Source organism: Oryctolagus cuniculus, chromosome X (genome assembly GCF_051225735.1).
Source record: "Oryctolagus cuniculus isolate XC-2025 breed Fujian yellow rabbit chromosome X, ASM5122573v1, whole genome shotgun sequence".
Taxonomy (NCBI): Eukaryota; Metazoa; Chordata; class Mammalia; order Lagomorpha; family Leporidae; genus Oryctolagus; species Oryctolagus cuniculus.
In genome coordinates, this window is record NC_142888.1 from 67,006,664 (window position 1) to 67,022,865 (window position 16,202).

Sequence of the window (16,202 nt, forward strand, 5' to 3'; positions counted from 1 at the left end):
AAATTCAGAGCGCGAAATGATGGGTTGTTTGACATCAAGTATCTTCACCTCTCCCCAGTCCACATCGAGTTTAAATTTGTCTTCAGCTTGGGAAGACAGGGCTGCTTTTACATTTTGTTTAGAAGAAAAGAGAGGAAATAGTTATACTCCAAGCTTTTGTAAGTTAGGGAAGGACAAGTCTGTGTGCTCCACAGCCCCGCGCAAAGGCGTTGCTTGGAAGCAGAGTAGGGGGAAATGCAAAGATTTTAGATTTGCTCTAGCTGGGAAAAGGAAACACCCGATACCCAACGCCGTCTTCTGAAGTTAAAAAAATGACCTTTCATTGCATAATTTTGGAGGTAACCTAGCTGCGTAATTATATTTGCACTTACAGAAGACGGCATCAGAGTTCCCTTATTGGTTTGAAATTCCATTAAATATATTGCAAGAGCTCCTAGGTTAAGCTTGATTTAAATTTGCATACATTTTCATATATTTAGCAGAAATAAAAGAAGGCTTGCAGCTACCAGAAAGTCATTAAGGCATTAGTTTCTCTAAGAAGACAGATCTGAAGAAAATGCAAGAAAATAAGAAAAAATAAAAACAAGGTGAGCTTATTCTCCCATTCCTTTATATAGCTAAACAGCATCTATTTCCTGTGAAATGAGTGATTTCTTATGAGAGCACAGAGCAAGAGGGGCTGGTACTGGTAAATGTAAACGTGTCTATTAGACAGGAAAACCTACTATCTGCTTGAGATCTATTTCTTTCGATCTTAAAAAAAAAAAAAAACACTTAGTAATTATTGGTATAGAGGACCATTTGCCATCTCCATCCCCCCTCCCTGATTGAAATTGTAGTTTCATTTGCCGATATCGTATTGTAAGGGCTTATCTGCTTTTAAACCAGAAATTGATTTTTCTTCTCTCTCTCTCTCTCTCTCTCTCTCTCTCTCTCTCTCATCTTCTGCTGAGGAACATCATTTCTTACTGCCAAATGTGTGCATCTTACTTTGTAAGAATGCAATGTCATTTGGGAATGAATTGGTTTCCGAAGAAAAAGGAAACTGTTAATAATCAAACAAAAATAAAAGTTTTTTGGTGTTCTGTTGGGCTGTCTGGGGATCCATTTGCCGGTCTGTGTCAGGTCAGTTTAGAGGTCAGAAAGAAACGCATTGGAGAAATAGTACATGCAAAACGATCATGATCATTGCCATGTCGTTGGTAGGTTCCCAACCCCCACCTTGCAGCTGCGTTTGGGTGAAAGTGTTGCTAATCTTAGTCTGGCCAAGCAGGGGTTTAAGGTAATTATCAACCAATGAGGCTTTTGCATGAAAAGGGGATATTTTTCCAATTCTGACTTGCCTGAGTTCTTACAATCAACCTTCCTCTTGCTCACAGCCTCTGCTCCAGGTACCCAGTTTCGCCAGCCCTGCAATTGTGGTTCAGACCATTTGCCCAAGGTTGGGGGGGGGGGTGGGTGGGTGGGTGTAGCAAGGAGAAGGCATCAGAGCCCAAGGCATCAGGTTTTTCCGCACCGTTGTTTTGCAATCTTTAATGTAAGAATAGCTGTTGTTAGGAGCAGAAATCATCATCATTGTCATTCTCTCTCTCTCTCTCTCTCTCTCTCTCTCTCTCTCTCTCCTTAAAAAACTGTTCTCATGAATATAGATACCACCTATTGAATTCAGTTGCAATCACAACTTTTATCAGCTGTGATAGAAATCGTCTCTTGTATGTAAAAAAGGTGTTTTGTTTTTTGAAGAAAATATCTGCATATAGTCAAATCTTCTTGCTGTTCTAACTAATCTACTGGAGAGGTTTCCTTCGCCCTCTCCTGCCAGTCTAACTTCCCAAGTGTAACAGATGCTGCTCTCAAGCGCTCCTTTCTGCGGCTTCTCTTTATTCAGCCTCACATATTTCTCCCCATGATCTGGGTTTCCATAGAGAGAGGAATAAAAGGGGGGACCATGGTCACAAATCCCCTGCCCCATGCAAAATAAAAGAGCCTCATTCAATAGACGACCCCGTCTGGACATGGGAGAAAAAATAAGTCTTTGCGAAGCTACTGTTGCAAAGAACTGGTAACTTATTTTCCATAGGCTGCATTTTGCTTTAAAATCTTAGTTATCACTGGTAAAGCCACTCTTTTTCAGCAGTTGTGCCTCTCATTCTGATCTTGAAGTTCATGACTGGTCCTCAGATATCATTCTTCCCAGACCCACTAGATCTGTTGTTTGAATAGTATCGCAATAGCTGAGCTACAGCAGCTAAAAGTCGCCCTAGAGAGGAGCCTGGCTTTGAAGTGAAGCAACTGTGACTATCTGGAGTTCACAACCTATCTCCTGCTAGACCGTGCAGGTTTCAATTCCTGTGCCATACAAGCACCTGGTACCATCTTCATTCCTGGTTGAATTGCCTTTAGAATGAATCCATTTCTCCACCCGCCTTATGCATCCCTCTTGCTTCGTTTCTAAGGGTAATTCAGTTAATATTTCAAATAAAGTCAGGTTGGCTTGATTTACTTATATGTTCATTTTTTTTTTAACATGGGGTCACTCAGTAGCTTTCCTCCCTCACAAGATTTAAGGGTAGCAGCTCCTGAGCGTCTTCAGAGACCCACGCCCCTCTCTTTCGAAGCAAGGAAGGACTCACAAAAGAAATTAAGCAGATTAATGTGGTTCAGGTCGCGCTTCTGTGGAAGCACGCGAGCTTGGCCGCAGCTGGGCAGCTTGCGCCCAGGCTCTTTCGGAAAGCGTCCCAGCCATGGGGATTACGTTTCTTGCCGATTTCATATTTGAGTGTAGATTACCAGGCGTTCTCATTATGCGTACAAATTGGAGGAGGGGGGAGAAGGCAGTCTGGAGCTGGAGCTAGCGGGGGGTGGGGGTGGGGGTCGGGAAAGAAGTCCAAAAGGCCAGATTTGATTGTGTGTAATACAGCATGAAGCTCCAGACGGTAGGACGTGGCACAGAGGCGTGACCTCGAGACTGAAAACTTCACCTTCAACACAAGTTCACTTTGGAAACAGGACAAGTTACATTGGGCTTGGTAGGGACAAGTGCACATTTTTCTTTATAAAACCGGGAGCTTATAAGAGGAAGGGAAACAATTGAAAAGCTTCTCAAAGCAGCAGAGAAAGAAGCCTTTCTCCTGGTGTCTGTTGAGCTCATGAGACGTTCTGGGTGTGAGACACAGCTGCCCTTCAGAGCACCAGCCCACTGTAGCTGCTCTTGTAGTCTCCTTTCTTCCTCCCTTCTTTTTTCTCCGCCAACTGCATGGGGGGTGGGGGAAGGTAAGAAGCTGGTAATATTCTGGGGGATAATTTTTTAAAGAGAATTTAGATGGCAGTAGCAGACATTGGTCAATGCTTACGCAGGCTCAATTAGTTCATTTTTAAGGTATTCTTGATTGTGAGAGAAAAGATCTTCAGAGAAAAGGGAAGAGGGAGATGAGAGAGGGTGATCGCACACAGGGAGTGCTGCAACAGAAACAGGGTAACTTAAAAAATAAAATATTCATCATTTAAAACGCAATGCAAATACTCCAATCTACTGAAACCCTAGTCATTTGCTAACAAAATGGAATGTCAATGGGAAAGTGCTGTGGCATTGTGTGGCTGGGACTGCCGACAGGACGGTTAGAGGACAGGCAGGGACAATAGAGACCTTCTCTGCAGAGGAAAAGGATGCATACTCCCACAGCCAGGTCGGGTTGATCCAATCTCAGTTTCTCTTCTGCGGTCACATCTTTCTGTGCACTGCCATTTTCAGTGGGTGAACCCTGATCTTACAGGGTCCCAAGAAAAGAGCTCTATGGAGACAGAGCTATTGTGCAGCATTCAGCCTGGCTATCTTTTTTTCCTGCACCAGGATCTGAGGGTTCTAGGAATCATGGACACTTGCCAGTCACTTGTTTTGCACTGCAGACAGGGAACTTTGCTTCTGAGAACCTAATTGAAGACATATATATATATATATATATATATATATATCCTATGTGGAATTATTCCCCTTTAATATTTCCAGATTTAAATTGCATTGGTAGTTTTTCATTTTAATTATTGTCTTAAAGCAGAAATGGTGCGAGAATTAAAAGATGAAGGACAAGAGTTCCTACATGATCGATCAGAGACATGCAGAGACTATTACATTACACTCTGTGGGTCAGCATTTGAGGCATCAGTAAGTCATTTAGCTGAACATTAAATGCTTTCTATAAGTTACTTTAGTAATTGATAGAGCCACTCAAATTGCCACACACTTCCTTCTCAAGGACAGATTAAAGTTTTGATGTACAAAATTGTTAAGAATGCTAGGGTTTCATTCATAACAGAGATCATATGTGTCTTCCCTGCAAACCCCATCCCCCAGCCCTGTTACCCTACCCTGTAGAACACAGTACTTATGTGAAATCGCAAGCATTCTGTCCATGGTCCTGTGTGGTTATGGTACTATAGGAAGCTTGATTATCAACTGAAATATGGGTTCCTTCTAAGAAAACTTTTTAGTCAGTTATCAGCTGAGTGGTGCTCAGGTTATCATTTTGGGGCCCCACAGGGGCTGGAATCTATTGCATTTCAAAATGAGCAAGAGACCATATTTAACTTGCTATTATTCAGGCATTTGATGATTATATTATCATTATTATTATTCTGCATGAGGGAAACTGTAAAGAGCAGGGTTGAGGGCTGTGAGAAAAACATATGCATGTATGTATATATGCATATATATATGGTGGAGAAAGATTAGAAACGTTTAGGGGAAGGATCACTTTTCAGGAATATATTGGGAATCCATTTTTAAATAAGATATTAATGCTTCCTCTATTGTGACTATTGTGTTAGTTTTTCTTGAGGGGAGGGTGTTGGCTTCCCGAGTGTTATTAGAATCTCCCTCTTCTATAACTTTTCTTTGGGTGGACTTTTGCATTTTGCCCCAGTCTAGATTTCGGGATTCTAGATTTAACTCCCCTGTCGGAGTAGATGTCAATATGATCTGGTTTGTCAGATTCCAGTTGCTTGTGGATGTGTCAGTTGGGCCATTCTGTGTGTGTGTGTGCGTGTGCGTGTGTGCACCCGCGCACGCGCTCACGACTGCCCTGCTTGCTATAGACGTGAGTACATTTTATAGCCAAAAACTTTTTGGAGTCTCCAATGTACAAGAGCTCAAGCGGCTGGCAGAAGAAATCATCTCCTCAGTAGCTCTTTGCCTTTAATGGGTCTGCTCTGGGCTCCCTTGCAATTCTGCAGTCTGTTCCCAATTTGCATGTTGCTGCGAACCCAAGTTCATTCTCTCCAACCTAGGGAGGATGAGAGCTACGGAGAAAAGAAGAGTTGTTCCAAAGTTCAGGACGCGGCCTCGGCGGGAGGGAGGGGTGCGATCTGGGAGGCCAGAGGACCGTTTACCTCCTGGTACCTCCTGGGGAGCAAGATGAGAGAGCCGCCAGTCCTGAACGTGGTCTTCCAGACACAAGCTAAATGGAGGCGGTTTGACCAGAGGGGAGTAGGGAGTGGTTGGGAACTTTCACAGGAGAGGTTGTGTCTCAAGTCAGTGAAGGGCATTTTTTTTTCCCCGGGTCGAATAGATCCTATGGCGACAACCGGGCAGCTGGTGAAACGAGTTTATTTCAACAGGCTCCAGTATCCCACAGGCGCCACCCCACCCCACCCCCCACCTCCATCCTCAGTCTTCTGTTTGGAGCAGTACCTGAGGGATAGAGGCCAGGACGAATGCGCTTGGTTGGAAGTGGAGGGAGAGGGAGGGGAACTACAAGTAGGGACACCAAAATGGCTGTGCTGCCCTGGGGGCATTTTCGGAGTCGTCCTTGCTGGTTTCAGAATAGCCAAGCGCATTTTGGGCCTGGCTGAGCATTCTTTCCCATGGGCAAGCCTCTCCTTCCTAAGGCAGCTTTGGCCTCTTGAAGACTTCCAGACCCAGTGTTCTGCTCCCTAGGCCTGCACTGGGATAAAGCACTCAAGGTACTGCTTAGGAGGCAAGGCCCAGATCTTTTCACCAACAAAATGCCCTGTGTCACCAAGCCCTGCCTTAGCGACCACCCCTCCCTCCGCCCCGTCAAGTGCTGAGGAAAGCAACACCCTCCATGACTTTCCGTGTAAATGTTAGGGTTATAGTCGCCCTAAAATATGTTGTCCAGGCACTAAGTCATTAACTCACTTCACATTGAAGCCACAGGACTTAAATCTGCCTAATCCTCCTCAAAAGGAATACATTTCCTGTTCTTTCTTTCTTTCTTTCTTTCTTTCTTTCTTTCAATTGATAGTGGCAAGAAGGAAAGATGTTTAGGGTTTTCTGAACATCAACACTCAAATTTCTCTTGGACATCTCAGCTATTTCTTTTAACTTACTCAAATCATCATGAGAGTGAGACTTTTTCTTTCCTCTATCTTCTTCTTAACACTTCTAATTTTGGAGAGGTATTAGGATTCCTGCTTCCAATTAAACTACAATTCAATCACATCTGCTCTCATCTTTATATTTATATACACTATATCCCTAGGTACTTGATGTAGGCATTTGGTATGTTTCCTCTCCTTTAAACAAATGGATCACACATCTTTGTGTGTGTGTGTGTGTGTGTGTGTGTGTGTGAGAGAGAGAGAGAGAGAGAGAGTTTACAGGGTTGAACCTTTGAATATTGGAGAATAAATCTGTTTGAGTATAAATGGCCTTTAATAATGATCTCAACTTTAAATATGGATCTCAGCTCTGCAGCAGCTGAATCTTAGAGCTGTGGAGAATTGGTTTTCTTTTAACAGCTAGTTGACAGCTTTGTAAAGAACTGAGGTTTCTCATACACACCCACATTAGTAATGCAAGAAATATTTGAGTCTTTTACTCCTTCTTTTATCCCTCAGAGTAGAAGAATCGCACTTACAAAAAGTGTATATTTTTAATAATATCAAGGAGTCTGAAAAATTTTCTAAAAAGGAGAAAAATAAGTCACAACACACAAATAGAAACACTTTGGTAAACATGGTTTTTTTCCCTGAAAATTTACTACTACACATGAAGAAAAGAAATAAGCTTTCTAAAACCACTTTTAGTTAGATGATGACTTGTATTATACATAAATTTTCTCTTTTCATGATTTCAGTGCAAATCTCATCCCAGACAATTGGAATTATAATTATTTAATAATACATACTACCATATTTTAAATGGAGGGATGTCTATAGGTGTTACGAAAGAAAACCAGAATACAGTTATTGGAAGATTTGGGAGATCTTGGAAGATAATACAGTGAAGTTTAGAGTAAACAGAAGTTTAAGTTTTACCAGCCTTCAAACATTCAGTTATAAACTGTTCCCAATTGTTGGGAGATAAAAATGGTCTCTGCTGTGTACAGCATATCAGATAGTATTATGTCTTCATAGGATGATGCTTATGCTTGGAGGTTATTGTTGAAAGTAAATAATGTTTATGAAATTAGCTAACTCTGATGAATGATGGAGATTTGTTAAGAAAGATACATTAGGTATTTCTAGTTTACATTCTCATAGTTGGACAATGTTTTCAGATGTGTAGGGTTATTTCTCATTTGGTGGATCTGTAAACTGCTTTGAAATGACTAGTAGTGTGTAAGTGGATTGCAAGTAAACCTAGTGAATTAAGATGATTCTCTATCAGTTTAATTTATGTTTTATAGTTAGTTTAGCATTCTGATTTGATTGCCTTAGTAATGTGAATTGCCTACAGCTGCTGATGATACAGCTTTAATTCTGTTTTAAAGGTCATGTAAACATGTGCCTGTAGCATAAGGAATGCAAATTCAATTCCCTTTTAATGTTTCCTCACATTCACTTCACAGCCTTCACCTAGAAAATTAGCAGGATTTAATATAAAACTATTTTAATGTTATGATTTCATTAAAATCTTTTTTCAATGCTTTACTTTTCCTTTTGCAGGGTAAAGAAGTCTTCTTCCGCTTTGCAGTGCGTAGTGCATGCAACACACATCACTCATACTGGAGGCAGAAAAACATTTCTGTTCAGATCTATTTACTTTTCTGAGGCTTTTTACTAATAAAGAGCTGAGAACTTCATTTCAGTCTCCCTGTAGCTGCAGGTAAAAAGGACACAAAACAAAGTAGATAATCTAGCCACATTTTAGATTGCAGTAGAGAAAGGCAGAATATTGTGTAAATGTGTAGGAGCTTCTAATCAAGAATTTTTACAATATGAATACATGATGGAATATTATCTGTGGGAAACATATATCAACAGGAAAAAAATATTTAAAATAGAGTGTTGACATAGAACAGAATGCTATAGTTGTTCCAAGTTAATATAAAAAGCATTTAAATTATGGCCTCAAGGTTCCATGGTTTAAAAATTTGTTACTCTGCAGAAAGTTAATTTTTTTACATTACTTAAAAATATATTAATCCCTAGAGATTAACACAAAGTCGTGACACTGGATTACATTTAAGCCTTCAGAAATGTGCTTTAAAAAATTGAATCATGTTCACAAAATAATGCAATTTTTAGTTGAAGACACAGTCATGTGGGAATGAAAAAAATGGAGATGTAAAACATACAAGTTGAAATAAAGGACAATTTGACCTAATTCTGTGGTGACATCATTGTGCTATTTTATAATCTGTATCTGACCTTTCATATTTCTCAAAGCCAAAACTTTGCATGAAACTTTGCTGGAGATCACAGTTTCAGTTACCTTTCTCCTTATATTGGATAAGCCAAATAGTGAGAGTATTAAAAATATATAGGTAGAAATGATATATTTAAATAAATTAATTTGGTAGCAGCACATTGTTAGTATTAAAAAAAGTAGAAACACACATGAATGAAGCCCGATGATAACCAGTCTCAAATCTACTTTCATTTGGTATTGGGGAACAATTATTCAGATTCAAGTTTGAGAGATAAGCACTGTTCCATTGTGGGAAATGTGTTTTGTTCTGTTTGTGCTTTAACATTGATTGTTGCCCACGTGAATAATCATGAGTACCTGTGGAGGAAAGGGCTAAGGCCATCTTAGGTTCTGATCTAAGTGGTAGATTTTTCACATTTTGCCTCCGGTTTGCTGCATACCTTTTCCAAACACTTTTCTGTTTTCCCGTTTTCTTAATAGCACGGATTTCAACAAAGTGTTTATGTTTAAAGCCTGCAGAAAATGCTAAATTTTCGTTAATACTCTGAACCCTAGCAATATAATACTGCAGAGAGAAGTGATTGATGACAAAATCAGCATGAAAGTGGACTCTGCTTTCTGTGATTTGGCCCACCTGCCTTATGTCAGTATAAGTTAGAGTTGAAATTGCATGGAGATGGATTTGCTTTTGTTTTTGTTTTTATTGCATAATTGTAGTGTTCATGTACATGTGTTTTTTGAATGAAATTCACAACTGAGGCAGCTGTCTCTCACAAATAGTTAGAATTTCCAGTGTATTTTTCTTTTGATAGAAGACTTATAGCTACATGATTGTTTTAAGGAAATTTAGCTTGGGCAACGATGTCATGATGTCATCTTACCTTTTGTTGTTGTTGTTGTTGTTTTTTAGGGTGGCATTGATGCTTTGAATAATAAATTTGAATGAGCAAATGTGTAATTTTTTTTAATCCTTGTTTAAAGTTTTAAAGACTTTGCTCACCAAAATTTCCCTTTACATAGAAATAACTTTAAATAAAATAGAACTCCCAAACCAGAACCGTGTATAGAGGTCTGTTCCTGAACCGAATGATCATAATTCAATTGGTTTTATGCTTTGGATGTCACCTTAGTCAGATGATGCTGCATCCACAGGTGTCATTTACAACATAGGTGCACGCTTTTTGTTTGATAGTGATATTAGTACCATTTCTCTGTCAAAAAGATACAGAGATACAGTTGAAAATTACCTACTTCATGACTGCATGTTCTTGCACCAAAATAGAGAATAGTGTCCAGTGTGAGTAGTATGTGTCTCGGGGAGAAGATTTACCTGGAATAGCTAGAATAAAGACAGCACTAAAAAACTAAAACAGAGCAGACCCTGAGTATTTGTATCCAAATCGGCACACTGTAGTTCACTTGCAGGACAGTTAATGGCCATGCTTTTTTAAATTTCACAGGTATGCACCTACATTCAGGAGAAAAGAATACAGCATGATTTTAATGCATTTAAATCTACCATCATTTGTTTTTAAATTTCTTTCAACTGCAGCCCCTTTCCACAATTTCCTAATGTCCTATAGTTCTCCACATTCAGCAGTGGTGCTTTCTATTTGTGTTCTGGAAACGAATGATTTCAACGAAAACAAGTTATATGGAAGCTGTTGTTGGCTGATTATATTAATTTCATCCTTATCATTAGTTGGCTTTAAATATGAAAGTTTTAAATGGTTTTATTACATTAAAAATGACATTACAAACACCTGTGGTAGTCTCATATCAAATCTCTATTTAATAATGGAGATGGAAATTTTTTTGTTATATCTATTCAGTGGAAGTTTACACTTTTACTTAAAATCGACTTCACTAGAATAACTAATAGAAACAATGTGCTTGAAACAATGAGCTGCAATTCAACATTTCCTAATAATGTATGTTCTTATATGTTCTACTATGTGTTTTTCTTCGTTATCTTCTTATATCTGAAGTTCTATTCCCACCCCCCCCTTCCCTCCACCCCATGTATTTGATCATTTCTCCAAGTCCCTTGGCTGAACCAATCTCTTTTCATGCAGAGGATAAAAAGAGAAGAACTTCAAAGTAGGTTCAGGTAATTAACAGCTGAGGGGAATATAATCTAAACCATAGGCCCTGCTTTGCACCCAGGCTGGCTCTCTGAGCCAGCCGGCAAGGGAGTGCCTATTCCCTATAGCATCTAAATCTGCTTCCTCTGAACAGCTCTGCCAGGCCTCCAGTTATCACATCTGCATTTCAAACACCATGGCTCTGGCATTAATTATTAATTAGCCTACAGTCACCCTAGAGGATTCAAGTTCCAGTCTGCACATACTTATTCATTGACCTCTATCTTAGTTTTTGTTGGGGGGAAAAACTCAGTAGAATGCTTAATAATTTTCTTTTTCTTAGACCTTCTGTTCTAGTTTCATGAGGAGGAAATAGTATATTTTCCAAGCGGGAATAACCACAGAGTGGCCCCCAAATTTGTTTACAGTAAAATGCTTTGTCAAAAGTTGAGGGGCATGGAAAGAGTGAAATGATTTATAGACAGCACCGAGTGTTGAAAGATACTTTTTAATGTTCAACAAATTGACTGGCTATAGTTTACTCAAATTGGGAGATATGGGCATGGGACAAAGCCAAATATTCTTTAGTTCTTACAGAAAGTAACTCTAGAGTATGTAGAATGAACTAGAATTCATTTTTGTGTGATACATGAATGTGGTAGTAGGTTGCATCTGAAAACAGGGATGTTCAACAAAACCATAACCACAAAGACAATTGTTTAAAAAGATAAGTCTTCTCACTTTTGGTTTATTTCAAAAAGAAATTTAAAGAAGTTCCTCTATCTCCAGGAAATATTTTCATGTGTGCATAAAATTATTATGTGGTTTGCGACAAAACTTTGAGCTATAATGTAAAAACCTTTACAGAATAGCACATAGGTTAAAAAGTGAACTAAGGCAGAGTTGATTTCGTATCTTAGCACTGTCACTAAGTGGACTTAAATTCTGTATCATCTTTGAGTTTCTGACTTCCCTTTAGTAAAATGATGGTAGCATCAGACCCAACCTCATGTGATTGTTAGGATAATTAAATGACATAACACATATAATTATTCATTCTAGTGCCTGACATATTGCAATGATCAATAAGTGTTAATTATTATCATAAATATTTGATACATTATTTTATTGCGAAGTTTCTATAGTTTGTCTTAATTTGGATTTGTTTAAATGTCACGCCCATGCTGCATGTTCTTCCCAATTTGGAGTTTTTTAATATTCCTGTATGGGCATGACCTCTGCTGTACCACTCTTAGTTGCTCTCACTAGTGCCCCCACCACCATTCATTTGCCACTGGAATTGCCTTCTTCGTCAACCCCAAATCTTAATTTCTTGCCATCTATTCTGGCAGTTCTTTTAGATCCTGGTCATCACTGTTGAATCTCTAATACAACAGACCCTGTGGGGCTTTCTCAAATGTTTCAACTTTACCCTTGCCCTGTGGAGTCTCCCCTGGAATCATAGTCCTTTGGAAACTGCTTCTATCCCTGGAAATCATCCAGGAATTCCTTCCAGAGGAAATGTGGCAAGAGTGGGAATAGGGCTTAGGTCTCGTTGCCTGTGTGAGGAAGAATGAGAGTATGGTCCCAATACTTAAGTGAAAAATAACAATCCTACCACTCACATTTTAACACTTTGGTGACTTACTCTGAATTTCCTCTGTTTTAAATTATCTACAAATATAACTGTAGTTATATTTTATAAGTAATTTTATGTGCTACTTTTTAACTTAACATTATATTAAATGATTTTTCTGTGTTATTACATACTCTTCATGAATATTTTTAAAGGTTGCATACTATTTCATCTTAAGCATATACTATAATTTACACAAAACTTCCTTTTTGTTGACTTGTTCAATACCATAAATGAAGTATAATTTTTATTTAAAGGCAAAATTAATTTTAAAACATTTTATGATTTTCCCTCTTGGTTTTACACTCTAGACACACACACACACATAAACACACATACACACAAATTTTGGTTTTACTCTCGTACATTAGCTATCCTTTTTAGAATTGTGTCATGTGCGAATTAAAAATCCTTTTCCATCTTGTTACACATTGAAAAAAATATAGACAAGAATAATGTAAAACACAAAGTCAGAGTTTTACCTCTTGAGATTTCTATTCAGGTTTACAAAGATTCACCAATAAACTCTCTTTGGGAAAATTTGTATATGAAATTATGAATCCCCTGTCATAGAGCAACAATTTATGTTTATGTCCATCAGGTAAAATATATGGGATTTTAAAGCCAAAATGACTTTAGATGATCACACAACCCAGGCCCCTATTATGAAATTTTGAATGATTTGTCAAAAGGCTACCACAGCTATCAACAGTTCTGTATAGCAATCCTAGCAGGGAAAAATGAGGTTGATTCAATATGAATTGTTTTTAGTGAATCTGTAACGGCTCCTACTGAGCACCCTGGATTTTTAAAAAAAAATTCAAAAGATTTTAATAATCTATTTGGGAGTTCTGCTAGGCATTAATGTTAACCTTGGTTTATAATTTCTAGAATCTATCATTTTTCTCTTGCTGAGATTCAGTTATTTGTTTCCCTCCTATTCGCTAGCTCTTACTTAAAACAACAATATGCTGAAATTATAGAATTGTAGTTTTATATTGCTAAGAAGCAATGCTGTTGTGAAGTAAAAATATTACATAGCTAGCATTAAGAAATAAATCTACAAGAGTCATTTCTTTATCCAGTTAAGGCACTAAAGAAAAAGTTGTATGAAGCATGAATAGAAATAGAGTTTAGTGGGCCAGAATTAAGCTGGATGACTTTTGGCAGCTTTTTTTTAAGATTTATTTATTTAATTGAAAGTCAGAGTTAGAGAGAGAAGAGGAAGAGGGAGAGAGAGAGAGAGAGACAGAGACAGAGACAGAAGGGTCTTCCATCCACTGGTTCACTCCCCAGTTGGCCACAACGGCCAGAGCTGTGCTGATCCGAAGCTAGGAGCCAGGAGCTTCTTCTGGGTCTCCCACACAAGTGCAGGGGCCCAAGGACTTGGGCTATCTCCTACTGCTTTCCCAGCAGAGAGCTGGATCAGAAGTAGAGCAGCTGGGTCTTGTACCAGCGCTCATATGGGATGCTGGCACTGCAGGTGGCGGCTTCACCCACTACGCCACAGCGCCGGCCCCATCAGCCAGATGACTTTAAAGACATTTAGTGCTTAAGTTCTCTAAAAACTGTTTATTAAAATTATTCTTAGATGAAGACATTCTAATTAGCCAATTATAGATTGTTGAAATAAATTTTGAGAACTTGCTTTTAGGGCTATTTTAACAGATAAGTTCAGATTTCATAAAAATTATTTTGACATATCCATTGTTTTAGAGTAGTAGTATTTAGAATATAAAATTAAAATTATGAGATAGTTATGTTGTTCAATCATTTCAAATGTGTTTATGAAACCAGTCTAAAACTTTGCCCTAGAATTCTAAACTGCTTCATCAAAAACTGCAAATATGAAAGTATATATAGGTGCTGACTGACATACAGATGGAGATGATGAACTGGGATTCTAAATTACTCAGAGAAAAAAACCTTGTGTGTCTCACCTAAAATGATGGCATATCTATAAGTAACAAAATAACCAGTGCTTTAGAATTGAAAACATTAAGATGATTAATAAAAAACATGAGGTCACGTTGCTGTAAATAGTTAGATTAATTAAAATATAAGAGAACCTGACCGTGTGACTGGACACATAAGGATCTGCTTAATCATGTTTTCTACTATCTTCAAGAAATGAAAGTGGGGTGCCAACATTGTGGCATAGTAGATGAGGCCACCATCTACCACCCCAGCATCCCATATGGCTGCCAGTTCGAGTCCTGGTTGCTCCACTTCCCCATCCAGCTCCCTACAAATAGCCAGGAAAAAGCAGCGGAGAATGTTCCAAGTGCTTGGGCCCCTGAACACATATGGGAGACACATATGAAGCTCCTGGTTCTTGGCTTTGTCCTAGTACAACCCCAGCCTTTGTGGCCATTTGGGAAGTGAGCCAGTGGATGGAAGATATCTCTGTCTCTCCCCCTCTAACTCCGACTTTCAAATAAATAAATTAATTTTTTAAAAAAGAAATGAAAATGAGTTTATGATAGGATAGGCAACCTGATTTTGAAATTCATCATGTTTGGGTCAAATTCCATATCTGTCCCTCCCAAGATATATCAGAAAATCATCATTCTTTAAATCTGTTTCCTCATTTATAAAATGGAGATAGTAAAAGAACATAGTATGTGAGATTATCTTAAAAACTAAATAAAATAAAGTAATATCTAGATAAATCCTAGCTCTGTGCACCTAACACAAGGTAGAGCGTTCTGTAATTTTTCATTAATGAAACTTTTTCCATATAAGTGTGTATTTCTATCTGAATGGCAAATCGAAAAAATTATCCATATTGATCAAAATATTTGTATTATATTCCTTGTTTATTTCAATGAACTATAATAAACATAACCCATATGTTTCCTAATTATTCTGGGTGATCACAAGAAATTCTCTTCTTTGTGCTCTGTTCTCATTGGACTGCTGAGGTATTAAGAACTGTATTTGCCCCATCCCTTAAAATATTCCAAGCTTTGTTTTTTCAGATCTTTACCTGACTTTTCTAGTTTTTTTTTAAGCATTCATGGTTAAAAGAGGCTGTGAATGTACATGCCTGTAATAGCCTCAACCTCATTTTCTTTCCCCCTTTTCTCTAATGTATTGTAAGCTCAGAAAACAGAATATCAACAGCTGGTCTGTATTATACAGTCTACAGTGTGCATTCATATCTAAGAATTCATTTGACACTTTTTGAATGAATACATATAATTATGCTCAGATTAAAGAAGGGAAAATGGTGGAGGCTCATAAAAGTTAAAAGTTGTGCCCAACGTTTTATTGCTCAGATTCAAGCCTAATTGTTCAGCTAAAGACTGTAAAATGTATTTAATCAGAGAATTTAGCCTTACATTTTATTGTGAATTATGACTCATATACCACATGACAATATAAAGGTATAATTTAAAATTTATTCTAAAGTAATGCCAATGTAATCCTCCACATCAAGAAATAAAACACTGTCAACACTGCAGAATTTCTCAATGTACACTTTCTTGAAGTTAGCCCACTCCTCCAATAAGAGTAATTGCTCCTCTGATTTCTTTCATTTACTTTTTTTGTTTCATTGCTCAAGTATACTTCCTAAACGACATAGTTTAATTTTGCCTGCTTTTGAGTGTTATATCAATGGGATCATATAGTTTGTGCTAGTTTGCATCTGGTTGTGTTTGCTTAACATATTAAGGTTAAATTTCATTCACTTTGTTGTATAGTTGTAGAATATTCATTAATGTTGCTGTATAGTATTGCATTGTGTGAATATAATATAATTCATTTATCTCTGTATTATTGATGGACATTGTATCTAGTTTTGGTTATAAGGAATTCTTTTTTTTTTTTTTTTGACAGGCAGAGTGGACAGTGAGAGAGAGAGAGA

General features: G+C 37.9%; 1 long non-coding RNA gene across 1 annotated transcript in view; it reads left to right on the forward strand.

Moving 5' to 3' along the window:
- Positions 1 to 224: 224 nt before the first annotated feature.
- Positions 225 to 16,202, forward strand: part of LOC149119667 (uncharacterized) — an 80,718-nt gene continuing 64,740 nt past the window's right edge. The window contains exon 1 of the long non-coding RNA XR_016228189.1: positions 225 to 587. This is a non-coding gene — a long non-coding RNA (uncharacterized LOC149119667). The remainder of the gene's footprint in view (positions 588 to 16,202) is intronic.